We start from the raw sequence: 15,652 nt of genomic DNA, 5'->3' as shown, positions 1-15,652 counted from the left end.
ATTTCAAAGGAGCCATATCAAAAATTTGTCTGCTGCTGCCCTCTAGGCTGCAAGCAGTGCATGACAGAGAAAATGAGAGGGAAAGTACCTGAAAAAGAAGAAAAACTTGCGACTAAATGTGCTGATAGTTTGCATGGTACCAGGGGTTTTAATTCACAATGTTCCAAGGTGGGATCTAGATTTAAAATCCCACCTCTTTTTTTTAACAATTTCATACTACTGACACAATTTCTATAAAGAAAACCTTCAGGCCCGCGTGCTGGCACTCAGCAGACATTGTTAACTAACAGAGAACTATATTTATTGTAGGGTAGATGGAGGGGAAATTGTTTCAACTGGCAGTTGGGTCAGCAGCCACCAGATACAGATTTAAGATAATGGTCAAAAGGACCAGAAAGGAAATGAGAACTTGTTTTTGGCAGGAAGTGATAAGACCGTGAGAAGCAGGCGCACACCAATCAGCCCGTCAAACCTACTCTGTCATGCAGCAAGATTGTGGCTGATCTGATCTTAACATCCTCATCAGACGTTCTCTTCCCCCCCCCCCCCTCACCTGATCGCCCGGTTTCCTTGTAGTGTAAATGCCCACCAATCTTCACCTTGAATATATTCAATTACTCCACCTCCTCACCTCTCTGAGTAAGAGAATTCCAAAGAGTTACAATCCTTTGAGATAAATTTCTCCTAGTCTTCATTTTAAACAGATGACCTCTAATTGTGAAACTATACCTCTATTCTAAATACCCCCACTTGGAGAAACATCAGCATCACTGTTAATTGCCCTCAGGATTTTTTAAGTTTCAATAAGACCTCCTCTTATTCTTCCAAACTCTGAGTATGCTCAACCTTTCTTCATGAGTCAACGCCTTCATCTCACAAAACCTAGTGAACCACCTCCGCGCTGCCTCCAGTGCAAGCATATCATTTTCTAGATACAAAAACCTATACTGTATGCTGCAGTGTCACCAATTTCCTGCAAAGTTGCATCAAACCATCCCTACTTTTATACTCCATACCCCTTGCAATAAAAACCATTCCATTGGCATTCCTACTTACTTGCTGTTACTTATGACAACCTTTTGTGTTCCATGCACTAAATCCCCAGATTCCTTTATACTGCAACGTTTTATAATCTCACTATATTTAAATAATTTGCTTGTTTATTCTTTCAAATTATCTAATTCCATATTTCCCATGTCGTGTTCCATCTGCCAACTTGCCTACTCAACCTATGTTTCTTTGTGTACCCTCACAACCTGCTAATCCTTCTATCTTTGGTTCATTAGCAAATTTGACTGCACTCATTCGATACCTTCATCCAAGTCATTAATAACGATAATAAATAGTTGAGGTGCCCACACCAACCCTGTGGCACCCCACTAGGTAGCTGATTGCCAATACAAAAATGATCCATCTATCTCAACTCTATTTTTTGTTAGTTAGCTCGTCCCTATTTATGCCAATATACCATCCGCAACCCTGTGTGTTCTTCTGCAGTAACCTTTCATGTTGCATTTTATGGATTGGCTCCTGAAACACCAAATATTCTACACCTACTGCTTTCCCTTTATCCATCATGTTTGTTGTATCCTCAAAGGACTCTAGGAAATTTAACAAATGCTATTTCCGTATAAAGTCCTCCTTATGATTTTCTAAATCTCCTCCTGCTGTCTCCTTTAATAGTGGATTCCAGCATTTTCCCAACGATGGATGTTATTCTAAGTAGCCTGCTTTCTGTTCTCCTCCTTTCGTAAATAGTGGTGTAAAATTTCCCATTTTTCAATCTTCTCTAGAATCCAGGAAGTTTTGGTAGAAGGTAGCCAATACGTTCACTTTCTCTGCACTTTCTCTGCAGCCACTTCCTTTGAGGCACTAGGATGCAGGCCATTAGGTCCAGTGGACTTGTCATTTTGTTAAATTGCCAAGTGTTTTTCTAGTGATTTGTTTTAAGTTCCTCCTACCTGCCCCTTGATTGTATTATTGGGAAGTTTTTGGTGTCTTCTACCACAAAGACCAATTCAAAATAACTTAAATCTCTGCCCTTTCACTATGTCCGGTTATGAATTCCCCAGCCCCATCTCCTAAGGGATCAATGTTTAGCTTCTCTCGTCCTTTTTATATACCTGCAATAGCTCTTGTAGTCTGTTGCTGTATTATTTTTTAGTTTACACTCTACCTTCTCCCATGTTTTTGTATTTAGTCATCCCTTCCCAGTTTCTAAAAATCTCCCAATCCTGTAGCCCACCATCTTCAGAACATCTTGTACCTTCTCTTTCAACTTGATACCATTCTTCCTTTGATTGTTAAGATGATTCGTCCTTTTCATAGAGTCTTTCTCACTGGAATATATCTTTGCTGAGATTTATGAAATAAATGTCTGCTACTGTTGATCTGCCTTCTCAGCCTTTAATCTGTTTCCTCAGTCTACTTTAGTCAACTCTGTCCTTATTCCAGTGTAATTCGCCACAAGTTTAGGGCACTAGTTTCAGACCCAAGTGTCCCATTTGAAATCTGCTGACAGAGTTACACACAGGTAAAGATAACCTTTGTGCTCACGTACTAAGCACTTCTATAGCTTACCTTCAAGCAGCATTTAATGCTGATCTCTCAGTGAATGTATGGAAGCATCGTTGTCACTGAAGTCTTCTGGCGATGTGGTTTGTTGGTGAAGAATGGAGCACTGGATTCCTTGATGCAATGACTCACCCCCTCTTATCGATAACCATAAATGTCTGTTTAAGTGGCAGATGTCCATAGGAGCAGTGGAAAGTGGAATGTGTACATCTTGGCAATCTGTGTTCTATTACACAACCCCTGGCAGCATGTCCATCTGGGATTTTAAAAAACAGAAAATTCTGGGAAAACTCAGCAGGTCACGCAGCATCTGTGGAGAGAGAAAGTTAAGTTTCAGACCCTTCATCAGAACTAAGAAAGAAAGAAAACAAGTTGGTCTTAGTAGAGAATGTTGTGAGGGTGGGTGGGTAGAACAGAGGGCACATCTGTAATAGGATGAAAAGATCGACAGACATTGAGTGGACTGTTGAGCTCCTTTGTGTTACTGATGTTGTGATGCGTGACTGGTATTGTGTAGTCTGGCTTATTGGGACAGAATATACAAGTGACAGAAAAAGAGAGAGGAATGTCAAGCAAAACTGACCAGACTTGATACGAACAGAAGGAGAAAACAAGTTATCCAAAGTTAGAGAATTTGACATTGAGCCCTGCAGGCTGCAACATGCCCAGATGAAAAATGAGGTGGTGTTCCTTGAGTTTATGTTGGGCCTCGTAACAGTGTGGCAGAGTTCATTATCATTGACATATGTTGTGAAATTTGTTGTTTTGCGGTGGCAGTACAGTCCAAGACATAAAAATTACTACAAGCTGCCAAAAAAATAAATAAAATTGTGTATGAGAGGAATAACAAGGTAAGTTCATGGTTTCATGGACTGTTCAGAAATCTGATGGCGGAGGGGAAGAAGCTGTTCCTGAAACACTGAGTGTGGGTCTTCAGGCTCCTGTACCTCCTCCCCGCTGGTAGTAAGGAGAAGGGGGCATGTCCCAGATGGTGAAGTTCCTTAATGATAGATGTTGCCTTTTTGAAGCACCGCCTCTTGAAGATGTCCTCGATAGCGGGGAGGGTTGTGACCGTGATGGAGCTGGCTGAGTCTACAACCTTCTTTCAATCCTGCACGTTGGAGCCTCCATACCAGGTGGTTGTGCAACTATCAGAATGTTCTCCACCGTATATCTATAGAAATTTGCAAGAGTCTTTGATGACATACCAAATCTCCTCAAACTGTCATGCTTTCTTCGTGATTCTTCATCGACGTGTTGGACCCGGGAGATCCTCTGAGATGTTGACACCCAGGAATCTGAAGCTGCTCACCCTTTCCACAGCTGACGCCTCAATGAGGACTGGTGTGTGTTCTCACGACTTCCCCTTCAACAGAGGATGGTGAATTAAGATGGCAGGCAACCAGAAGCTCAGGATTACTCCTCCTGTCCAGATGGGACCTCCCTGCTGCCATTGCCAGCGAATCTGCTTTCCTTGGTGCTATCTGCAGGTGATGGTATCTCTCTCCCTCTTTCTCCTCTTGGTCCTGTTCTTCCTGCTGCTGGTTGCGGCCCTCAGGCCAGAGCTGTGCAATACGCAGTATGCTGCAATGACAGGAGACCCTGTCGGGTAAATACGGGAGGTTGTTCCAGGGTTCCCAGGAGGTTCCCAGACAGCAAGGAGTCTGAACTGAGTGTTGATTAGATGAGATATCTTTATTAGTCACATGTGCATCGAAACACACAGTGAAATGCATCTTTTGCGTAGTGTTCTGGGGCAGCCCGCAAGCATCACCACACTTCCGGTGCCAACATAGCATGCCCACAACTTCCTAACCCGTATGTCTTTGGAATGTGGGAGGAAACCGGAGCACCCGGAGGAAACCCACGCAGACACGGGGAGAACGTACAAACTCCTTACAGACGGCGGCCGGAATTGAACCCAGGTCGCTGGCGCTGTAATAGTGTTACGCTAACCGCTTCACTTATATGTTTACATTTAAGCACTTTGGGGCTTTGCTAAAGAAAACTCTGATAAGGGAACTTGGTGTCCCTGCTACCCAGGCGAGGTGAGGTCACATTTCCTTGGGATGAAATAAACATACCTTGCCACCTGGATGCAGATGAGGGAAAGGGAGACCTTGGTATCTTTAGATAGGCAAGGTGGTTGTTAATAGTCTGTGCCTCTAGAATGGACTTTCCTGACAGATTGTCTAAACACTGCATACCAAGATCACTTCAGTGAGGCCAGGGACTGACAACCACATTACCTGCGCATGGAAGAGTTCATTAGGGTACCACCTCATTCATCACTGACTGGTTTTATTAATGAGATGAGGTCATTACGACAGTGATAGTTGGGAAGTACTTGCCTACTCCTTTGAAATAAAGTTCATGCATGAAGGTAAGTAGGTAGACAGCCAACTAAGAGCTCTGAGGTGGGACTAATGCTGGCCTTGGCTTGACCCCTTGAGAAGGTAAAGGCTAAAAAGGAAACCAAGGGGAACATCGCTGCCCACGACCAACAATAAAACAACTTGCTGTTTACTGCTTGACTGGTCCAACAGCCATATCTGTTACCTGCCATGTGTATGTTTTGTCCTGATAAAAGATATCTTTATTAGTCACATGGACATCAAAACACAGTGAAATGCATCTTTTGCGTAGAGTGTTCTGGGGTCTTGACCCAAAACGTTGACTGTTTATTTCCCTCCATAGATGCTGCCTGACCTGAGTTCCTCCAGCATCTTGTGTGTGTTGCTCCAGATTCCAGCATCTGCAGAATCTCTTGTGTATCTGTTCTGTATTGTTATGCTGTGATAATTTGGTAAGTCACTTCTTTATCAAAGCTGTTATCTCTAGAAAAAATTAAAATCTTAAGGCTCCTTTTATTGCCATGAACTTCGTAATTGTGATCCTCAGCTACAGAGGCCAGAGAATGCATGGAAGTCAGACTTTGAGGGGAATAAGGCAACTGCAGACATTGCAGATTGAGAGTGTGGGTGTCCCTTTAAATGCACAGCAAAGACCACTGTGAAAACCCAAGGGTTTTGAGTGTGACTAGAGGCAGGAGAATAGTATGAGTGAGCTTCAGCTAGCACCACTGGAAAAAATGGCTTTGTGTACAAATTGTTGACGGGTCGGTGTTGGGCCCGCTTCTTTTCACATTATACATTAATGATCTGGATGACAGAATTGATGGCTTTGTGGCCAAGTTTGCAGATGATATAAAGATAAGTGGAGGGGCAGGTACTGTTGAGGAAGCAGGGAGTCTGCAGAAGGACTTGGACAGGTTGGGAGAGTGGGCAAAAAAGCAGCAGATGGAATACAGCGTAGGGAAGTGTACGGTCGTGCACTTTGGTAGAAGGAATAAAGGCGTAGACTATTTTCTAAATGGGGAGAGAATTCAGAAATCAGAGGTGCAAAGGGACTTGGGAGTCCTAGTGCAGGATTCCCTAAAGGTTACCTTGCAGGTTGAGTCAGTAGTAAGGAAGGCAAATGCAATGTTAGCATTCATTTCAACAGGACTGGAATATTAAAGCAAGGATGTAATGCCGAGGCTTTATAGGCTGTTGGTCAGACCACATTTGGAGTATTGTGAGCAGTTTTGGGCCCCATATCTAAGGAAAGACGTGCTGGCGTTGGAGAGGGTCTGGAGGAGGTTTACAAGAATGATTCCAGGGATGAAAAGGTTAACATATGAGAAGTGTTCGATGGCTCTGGGCCTGTACTCGCTAGAGTTTAGAAGAATGAGGGGAGGATCTCATTGAAACCTACCGAATATTGAAAGGCCAGGATAGAGTGGATGTGAAAAGGATGTTTCCATCAGTGGGAGAGTCTAGGACCAGAGGGCACAGCCTCAGAAAAGAAGGACCTCCCTTTAGAACAGAGATGAGGAGGAATTTCTTTAGCCAGAGGGTGACGAATCTGTGGAATTCATTGCCACAGATGGCTGTGGAGGCCAAGTCATTGGGTATGTTTAAAGCGGACATTGATAGATTCTTGATTAGTGAGGGTTTCAATGGTTTGGGGAGAAGGCAGGAGAATGGGGTTGAGGCAGAATGATAAATCAGCTGTGATTGAATGGCGGAGCAGACTCGATGGGCTGAATGGCCTAATTCTGCTCCTATGTCTTATGGTCTTATTAGGTGCATGTCTTATACTGAAAATTCTTCAGCTATGCAAACACAATCCATACTAAGAAGCCTTTGGTCTATTTTTCAGAGTGACATGAAATGATTTGTTATCAAATTGCACTCTGGCTAAATTCAGCTTTCAATTACGTGACTCTGGGGAGGGAAACAGCATCGTGTGATCTAATTACTAAGTCATAAGTCTCTGGTTTAACCTTTCACCTGAAAGACAGTATCTCCAGCTGTGCAGCACTCGAGTTTGAACAACAGGAAAATAGAAAACTGATGCTGTAAATCTGAAATAAAAACAATGTTGGAAATGTCCAGTGCGTCAGTCAGTATCACTGGACGCGCACAGTTTACATTTCATGTTAATGATCAACTTTTGTTCCTTGCACTTTATTTCATTATATATAGTAATTTTATCTTTTCACTGCTGCTGCAAAGCAAATTTCACATCATATAAATCAGTGATAACAAATCTGATTCTAAAATTTATTTAGGCCTGGTGCTTGTTCCATGGTCCAACTAATTCAATAGAATTTGTAAGGCTGTGAGGAACAAAAACTCTTTTTTATTATTATTTGTTTTATTTAATTGAAAATGTTTTAGTTCATTATTTTTTAAAATTGCATAGAATTTTAATTCCTTAATTTATCTTCATTATTTTTAAATGTAAGGTGGGGCTTTGCCAGCTGTCAATACTCTTGCTAGTTTTGGGGCAGAACTTCCCCCCTCTTACTGAGGACCTGCTCCTGCTCTGTGCCTTCTCACTGCACCTCAGAACACTTCAAACCAGCAACATAACCCCCCCTCCTCTGGGGTGGGTGATGGGGCCATGCCTGAAATATCCAAACCGACACTATTTTAGCAGCGTAAGTATTACTTTTCAAATACCAATAAGAACATAGAACAGTACAGCACTGGAAAAGGCCCTTCAGCCCATCGTGTCTCTGCAAACCATGATAAGATATCTTTATTAGTCACATGTACATCAGAACACACAGTGAAATGCATCTTTTGCGTAGAGTGTTCTGGGGTCAGCCCGCAAGTGTCGCCACGCTTCCGGTGCCAACATAGCACGCCCACAACTACCTAACCCGTACGCCTTTGGAATGTGGGAGGAAATCGGAGCACCCGGAGGAAACCCACGCAGACACGGGGAGAACGTACAAACTCCTTACAGACAGCGGCCGGAATTGAACCCGGGTCGCTGGCGCTGTAATAGCGTTACGCTAACTGCTGCACTACCGTGCCAACCTAACAAGCCCCAACTGCCTGCACCTGGTCTGTATCCCTCTATCGCTGCCTGTTCATGTGTCTGTCTGAATGCCTCTTAAATGTTGCTCTTGTATCTGCTTCTACCAATTCCCGCGGCAGCATGTTCCAGGCATCTACCACTCTTTTTTTTTAAAAGCTTGCCTCGTATTTTCACCCTTGGAGTAGGGAGGGAAGGGGAATATTCTGACCATTTTCCGTATCTATGCCTCTCATAATTGTATAAACTTCCACCAGGTCTCCCCTCAGCCTCTGATGCTCCAGAGAAAACAATCGAAGTTTGTCCAACCTCTCCTTGTAGGGGTGGGGGTGGAGTTCACTGTGGAGGGAGAGTGGTGTGAGGGTGAGGGTTAATGTGGATGGGGGTGTGAGGGGATGTGTAGGTGAGGGTGGGGGAAGGGTGTGAGGGAGAAAGGAGGGGGTTGGGGGAGTGTGGTGCAGAGGTGAAGACAAAATCCTGAGTTTTAACTCCTGTTACTACAACTATGAGGGGGAAATGAGACTCAAAATGTTTGCGAGTGAAAATTCCTTAGAACTTTTTTGGTTCATTACATTTTGACGATCTCCATTGTGGGGCCACTAAACAAAATAAAACTCACCAAATAAGATGGCTCAGGCTTTAACCCAGGCGACACTGGTGTCTATCTGCGCCCCATCTATGGCTACGTAAATGTACCCACAGCCTTGACGACTGCAATACCCATGATGCCAGGCCCCGGAGCAAGAGAACAGAGTAAACCTGGTTATGGCTGATTTCAACATGACGGCACTTCAGAGGATGAGTTTAACAGGGTACCTGTATGTCTGGAAAGTGGAATGAGAGCTCTCAAGATGGGAGAGAATACAGGCCAACATCCCCAAACATCACTGCAGTAGATTATCAGATCGTTGTCACAGTATTATTTGTGAGACCCTGCTAAGGCTACCACTGCAACAGTGACTACACTTCAAAAGTCCCAAGATGGCACTTTGCAATGTCCCGAAAGGAAGTGAGAGGTGCTATAGAAATGCATGTCCTTTTGGCTAAAGACTGGATCTAAAACTAATCCAAGGTGAAGTTAAAATTCTTGTACCTAGCTTTCTTTAGATTCTAATCAATGTCAGGGGGAAGGTGTCTGCTAAAATCAAACCAGAATATGTGTCTGAGAGCTTAAAAATTAGATGCGATACCAGGGATAACTGTTACTTGTAGAGTGCCGTGGGATCTTTTACATCCACCCAAGAGGGCAATTGGAGCCTTAAGTTTACAATCTCCTCTGAAAGACAGCAGCTCTGAAAGTGCCGCAGTCAAATGTCAATGTCAAAGTACGTCCTTGGATCTCTGGAGAGGGACTTGAACAATTTTCATGAGTCTGGATTGGAGTCCTATGACTGACCCAGTGATAACAGAACCATCAATAATCAAATTGGAAGCTTGTAGGTTCCAGTATGATCCTGGTGCTTTGCAGTTAAGCTATGTAGTATATCAACATAGACACAAGAGACTGCAGACGCTGGAAACTGGAGCAACAAACAAAATGATGGATGAACTCAGAGGGTCAGGCAGCACCTGCGGAGGGAATTAGAAAGTCTACGTTTCGGGTTGACACCCTTCATCTGGATGTGTTGACAGGGCAGTCGTGTGGTGTGCTTGCTTCGTAACAATAACCAGAAGACTCGGTCAGTGACAGAGTTTGATGTGTGTATAGTGACTCTCAATTTACGAACATTTGATTTTATAAATTTTCACTACAATGCCAATTCTTTGGGGGAACTGGTCTTTGAAATAGGAAGCTGTTTTTGCTTTACAGTAAAACTCTGATAATCCGGCATCCGGTTGTTTGGAAATCCTGAGGGTCCGGCAGCTGGCTCACTCATTAGTCTGGAATGTGAGCATGGGTCCAGATAATGGGCCACGTGCAGCCGGAATACCAGGAGTCAGGAATGGGGGTCGGCTTACAACCAGCCAGTGTCTGGTGTGCTTGTATATTTGCCACTCCTTTTAAACTCACTGGGTTCACTGGAACATTTATTATACTAAATTGGTTTATTATTGTCACACATACCAAGGTACAGTGAAAACTTTTGCTTTGCGTGCCTTCCATACAGATCATTTCATTACAACAGTGCGTTGAGGCAGTACAAGGGAAAACAATAACAGAATGCAGAATAAAGTGTTATAGTTACAGAGAAAGTGCAGTGCAGGCAGACAGTAAGGTGCAAGGTCATAACGAGGTAGATTGTGAGGTCAAGAGTCCATCTTATCATACCAAGGGACTGTTCAATAGTTTTTTAACAGTGGGATAGAAACTGTCCTTGAGCCTGGTGGTATGGGCTTTCAGCAAGCTTTTGCATATTCTGCTTGACGGGGGGGGGGGGGGGGGGGGGGGGGGGGTGCGGAGGGGGAGAGAATGTCCGGGGTGGGTGGGGTCTTTGATTATGTTGGCTGCTTTACCGAGGCAGCGAGAAGTGTAGACAGAGTCAAAGGAGGGGAGGCTGGCTTCCGTGTGCTGAGCTGTGTCCACAACTTTCTGCAGTTTCTTGCAGTCACAGGCAGAGTAGTTGCTGTACCAAGCCGTGATGCACCTACTGTGTAATGTACATATTTAAAAAAAAAATGAAATAAGAGTATGTTTGGGTATTAACCACCATTTTATCACTAACATACAGAAAGGTTTCAACTCAGACACAAAGTTGCACGTGGTCAAGATTTTCCAGACCACGGTGGATAATATCTTGCAAGGACTGGTCATTGTTTGTATAACCAAGATGGTCTGTTGATTGCCATGAGCGCAGAAGAAAGTCTTCTGATTTTTGGGGGAAGTGTTCAGAAGAACATGCAAACAGCATGTGAAGATGAAGTATGTTTCTGTAATAAGTGGAATACGTACCTTGTCTGTGATCTACAACCAGTGAAGGAAAAAGATACCATCACCAAAATGTAGCTGAGCTAAGTTTGTTTCGAAGGACGTTGCAGTATTACATATGATGCTTCCCAGCCCTTGAAGTGGAGCTCAGACTGTTGCATCAGTTATTTAAGTGGAAGTGTGTGCTGATTGCAAGATGTTCTCGGACTCTTAATTCTATTTCCATTATTAATTCAGCATTTCCTTTTGCACTACTTCAGATTTGCACTACAGTCTTTGAACCTTTCTGTTTTTTTGCGATCACTGCTGTATTTACCATTACCGTGTACACTGTTTACTCTGTGAGCTTCACGTGAGCAAGGAATTTTATTGCACCCTGGTGTATATGACAATAAGCTAAACTGAATCTGAAAGTTTAACAAATGGAGCTGTGCTTGTTCCTTATGATGCTATGCACAAGCTAAAATTGCCATTTAATATATCATGTTATGATTTAGATTCCAGTGATGACTCATGAGATGGATGAAAGGCAAGAGATACCTGCACACATCTTTTAGGGAACAGACACATGCACAAATCAAAAAACACTCAGTATTTTGTCTGAATTCAAGAATTTCATCCGTTTTTACTAAACAGACCCTTCACCTCAATAACCAATCATAAGCCACAACTAACATGTCAAGTCCCAGATCAGATATGCCTATGACAGGGACATCAAGGACGCAGAGATGGGAAATTCCTCAAGCACAGTGTGACTATACAATGCAGTACAGAAGTTCTAGCTGCCATTGCAGATGCCACATCCTGGTTACTGCACGAGAACTCTGACTGGAAGTGAAAGAGGGATTTGTAGTTTAAATCTGGTTGAGGAGGACTTTCAAAAGACTGGGTCTGAAATCACAGACAAGACCCAGTGTTGAGGAAAGTCTATGGAGAGACATTGAATGGATCGACAGAATTTGACCAAGGTACAAACAAGGAACTGAAACCGTCCCACAAATGAACTATCAAGTAAGTGGGATTGTATCGCGTGGGAAGCAGAGAGTGGTCGTACTCGCTGCTCTGGGCAAGAAAAAATTTGGCTGAACATCATCCTGAATGCACAAGAAATATTGGAAGAAGCCTTGTTCACCAGGTCTGGTTTGGACAGTGGCTTCAATGTGCTGAAATTGTGAGAACAAACCATCTTTTGAGAAGAAAATACTAATCAATAGTCAAAGTGGGATCAAGTGCCTTTCAAGTAGGATCAAGTGGGTTCATGTAACATTACTAAACATACCACAGGTGATTTGAGATCTTTGCATGCATGTTATGGATCATCACAAGAGCTCATTTCCTAATGGCCCTGAATTCCGATCTGCTTTGTTCACAAGCTTCGTGAAACAATGGTAGCAAAAGTATTTTCATTCCCTTGTATCATCCAGGTTCAAATGGAGCAGCCAAGAGGTCAGTTGGAATATTTAAGGAAGTTCTCAGGGAGTAAGTTTGGCAGATATATTTAAAGGTCAGCATGAAACATGACTTGGCCAATTTCTCGAAGTGAGGAAAATCTCCATGCACTACACGAGGCATGGGCCTGCAGACCTCTGATGAAGAGAAGATTGAGAACCAGCTTTAGCCCTTTTCAAACGTATTTGTTTCTCAGGCTATAGAGAAACAATTAACTCAAAGATGTAATAACGACGCTAATCAGAGAAACAGCTTTAACAAAAATAAGCACAATCTTAGTGCAGGTCCAGCTCACTCAAACAACAGTTAGAAACCCTGTGAGAGTCAAGGTGGGATTGGCAGGAACTTGAACTATAAGAGGGATGGGAACAGAGTGGGGAAAGTGGTGCTGAGGCCAAGACTGAATCAGCCATGAATGCTCTTGTGGAACGGGCTGTATGGCTCTTCTTGTTCTTAAGTATGGAGAAACTGAGAGGTCTTTGATCGAAATTTAATGAAAAAATTCAGAAGGATTCATGTAGATCGAACGATCTCTGTTAGGGATGGACCAATTCTGGATGGTGACCCTCTTGATAATGAAACTGTGTCTGAGTTACATCCAGTGCTGACCAAATCCAAGCATGTCCAATAAAGAAATAGAGTTTGAGTTCAAGACCTGAACCAAACAGTCCGAAAGTTGAATCAACATGAGAGCATAGGGAGATCAGGAAAACTGATCAATAGACTTGAGTTATAGTTGTTGTTCATTTAAAAGAGAAAAATAATCATATGAAATTTGTATATTGATATTACTACTTCACGGTTGAAAGCATAAAGGGACCATATAAAACTAGCTTTCAAACACAGGAGCAATAATGTGTATCTCTGAATAGACTTTTTTTGTGATCCTTTTTGACAAAAAAGCTGAGATGAATCTGGTTTTTAGCAATGTAACAATGACGGGAACACAGTCTGTAGCAGAGGGTTTGAGGACTCAACATTTATAGTCTAGGTTATGTGCTCTGTTTTGCAAACAAACCTCTTTTGATGTACCATGTCTACTGCATTTGAAAAACACTGCCTGGTGGGCTGTGTTGCAAATCTTTTGTGCAGGGCCTTGAATGTTCTTCAGATTCTTAGATGGCACCTCTAATCTGCTGTTCCTCCCTGTCACAGGGTGAGCGACTGTTCCTTTGTACGTTTTTTTTCCCCTCAGTTTTTCATTCCTGTATGTGTGTGATCCTGCAGTGAGAAACGAGAAACTAAAAAAGGCTGTGTCTCCTCATTACGCTGCTCTCTCTGCTAATCACCATGTATTTGGAGCCGTATTATTGAAAGTGCAGTAAAACTCTGACAAGCTGCTATCTGACTATTCAGAAATGGTTTGGCATTTGACTCACAAATAATGTTTCTGGCGTTCCCTTAGAACTCACTGGGGATTCAGGCTGCCCTGATATTCAAGTCAAGTTTATTGTCATGTACTTCACTGAGCCTGGGATCCTGTGATACCTTTAAACTTACTCTGCTTACTGGAACATTTATTACAACACAACATCTATAAAAAAGAATTTAAATTGTCTTGGGGTATTGATAGGAAATCCAATACTCTGGAAAATCCAAAAGTCTGACACCACTGAAATCCTGAGTGTGCTGGTTAATCAGAGTTTCTGTACCTACCCTCTCATGCTATGTTGGTGCCGGAAGCGTGACGACACTTGCGGGCTGCCCCCAGAACACTCTATGCAAAAAGATGTACTTCACTGTATGTTTCGATGTACATGTGACTAAAAAATGTCTTTATCTTATTTGTAATAATGTATAAAATTTATGTAGTAATATATATAAAATTGAACACGTATATTTGTTAGTTGTTTACATCTAAGCCAGATGGGGTAAGGATGCTTTTGGGGGCTAATCTTGCGTCGCTGTTTTGATCTTTAGCGGCCATCATTTTGGTTGATCTCTGTGAGGGTTGTAACAAAACAATCTGCTGGAGGAATTCAGCGAGTTAAGCAGCATCCACAGGGTGGAGGGTCTCGACCCGAAACATGAACAATTCCTTTCCCCCCACAGATGCTGTTCAACCTGCTGAGTTCCTCCAGCAGATGGTTTGCTGCTCCAGATTCCAGCATCTGCGGCCTCCTGTGTCTCTGGTAAATTGGGTTATTGCTATCACATGTACCGAGGTACAGTGAAAAACTTGTCTTGGGTACCGTTCATACAGATCAATTCATTACACAGTGCATCAAGGTAGTGCAGGGTAAAACAAGAGCAGAATACAGAATAAAGTGTCGCAGTTATACAGAAAGTGCAGTGCAGGCAGACAATAAGGTGTGAAGTAATAACGAAGTAGGTTGTGAGGTCAAGAGTCCATATTATCGTACAAGGGGACCATTCAATGGTTTTATAACAGCAGGACAGAAGCTGTCCTTGACTCTGGTAGTATGTGCTTTCAGGTTTTTGTATCTTCTGCCTGATGGGAGGGAGGAGAAGAGAGATTGTCCAGGGTGGGTGGGGTCTTTGATTATGCTGGCTGCTTTATCGAAGCAGCAAGAAGTGTAGACAGAGTCCATGGAGGGGAGGCTGGTTTCTGTGATGTGCTGGGCTGTGTCCACAACTCTGCATTTTCTTACAGTCACAGGCAGAGCAGTTGCTGTACCAAGCCGTGATGCACCTGGATATGATGCTTTCTATGATGCATGGATAAAAATTGGTGAGGGTCAAAGATGACATGCCAAATTTCTTTAGCCTCCTGAGGAAGTAGAGGTGCTGGTGAGCTTTCTTGATCATGGCATCTACGTGGTTGGACCAGGACAGGCTGTTGGTGATGTTCACACCTAGGAACTTGAAGCTCTCAACCCTCTTGACCTCAGCACTGTTGACATAAACAGGAGCATGTGCACTGCCCCCTTCCTGAAGTTAATGACCAGCTCTTTTGTTTTGCTGACATTGAGGGAAAGATTGTTGTCATGACACCGTGTCACTATGCTCTCTATCTCCTTCCTGTACTCCCAACTCATCATTATATGAGATATGGCCTGCAACGGTGGTATCATCTGCAAACTTGTAGATTGTAGTTAGAGCAGAATCTGGCCACACAGTCGTGAGTGTGGAGGGAGTAGAGTAGGGGGCTGAGGACGCAGCCTTGTGGGGCACCAGTGTTGTGAATAATCGTGGTGGAGGGGTTGCTGCCTAACCTTACTGATTGTCTTCTATTGGTCAGAAAGTCAAGGATTTAGTTGCAAAGGGAGGTGTTGTGAGGGTCTCTGTAAGGGTTGTGTTGGCAGACGTGAAAGCAGACACGACAAGTATAAACTTCCTAAAGGAAAAAACCAACCTCCACCTTTTTTGCATGTTAAGCTATCACAGTATCGCCCCAGATTAGGATGTATTTCTCATAGCACAGTTGCTACT

This window comes from Pristis pectinata, chromosome 32 (assembly GCF_009764475.1).
Source record: "Pristis pectinata isolate sPriPec2 chromosome 32, sPriPec2.1.pri, whole genome shotgun sequence".
Lineage (NCBI taxonomy): Eukaryota > Metazoa > Chordata > Chondrichthyes > Rhinopristiformes > Pristidae > Pristis > Pristis pectinata.
This window is presented reverse-complemented; position numbering follows the sequence as displayed.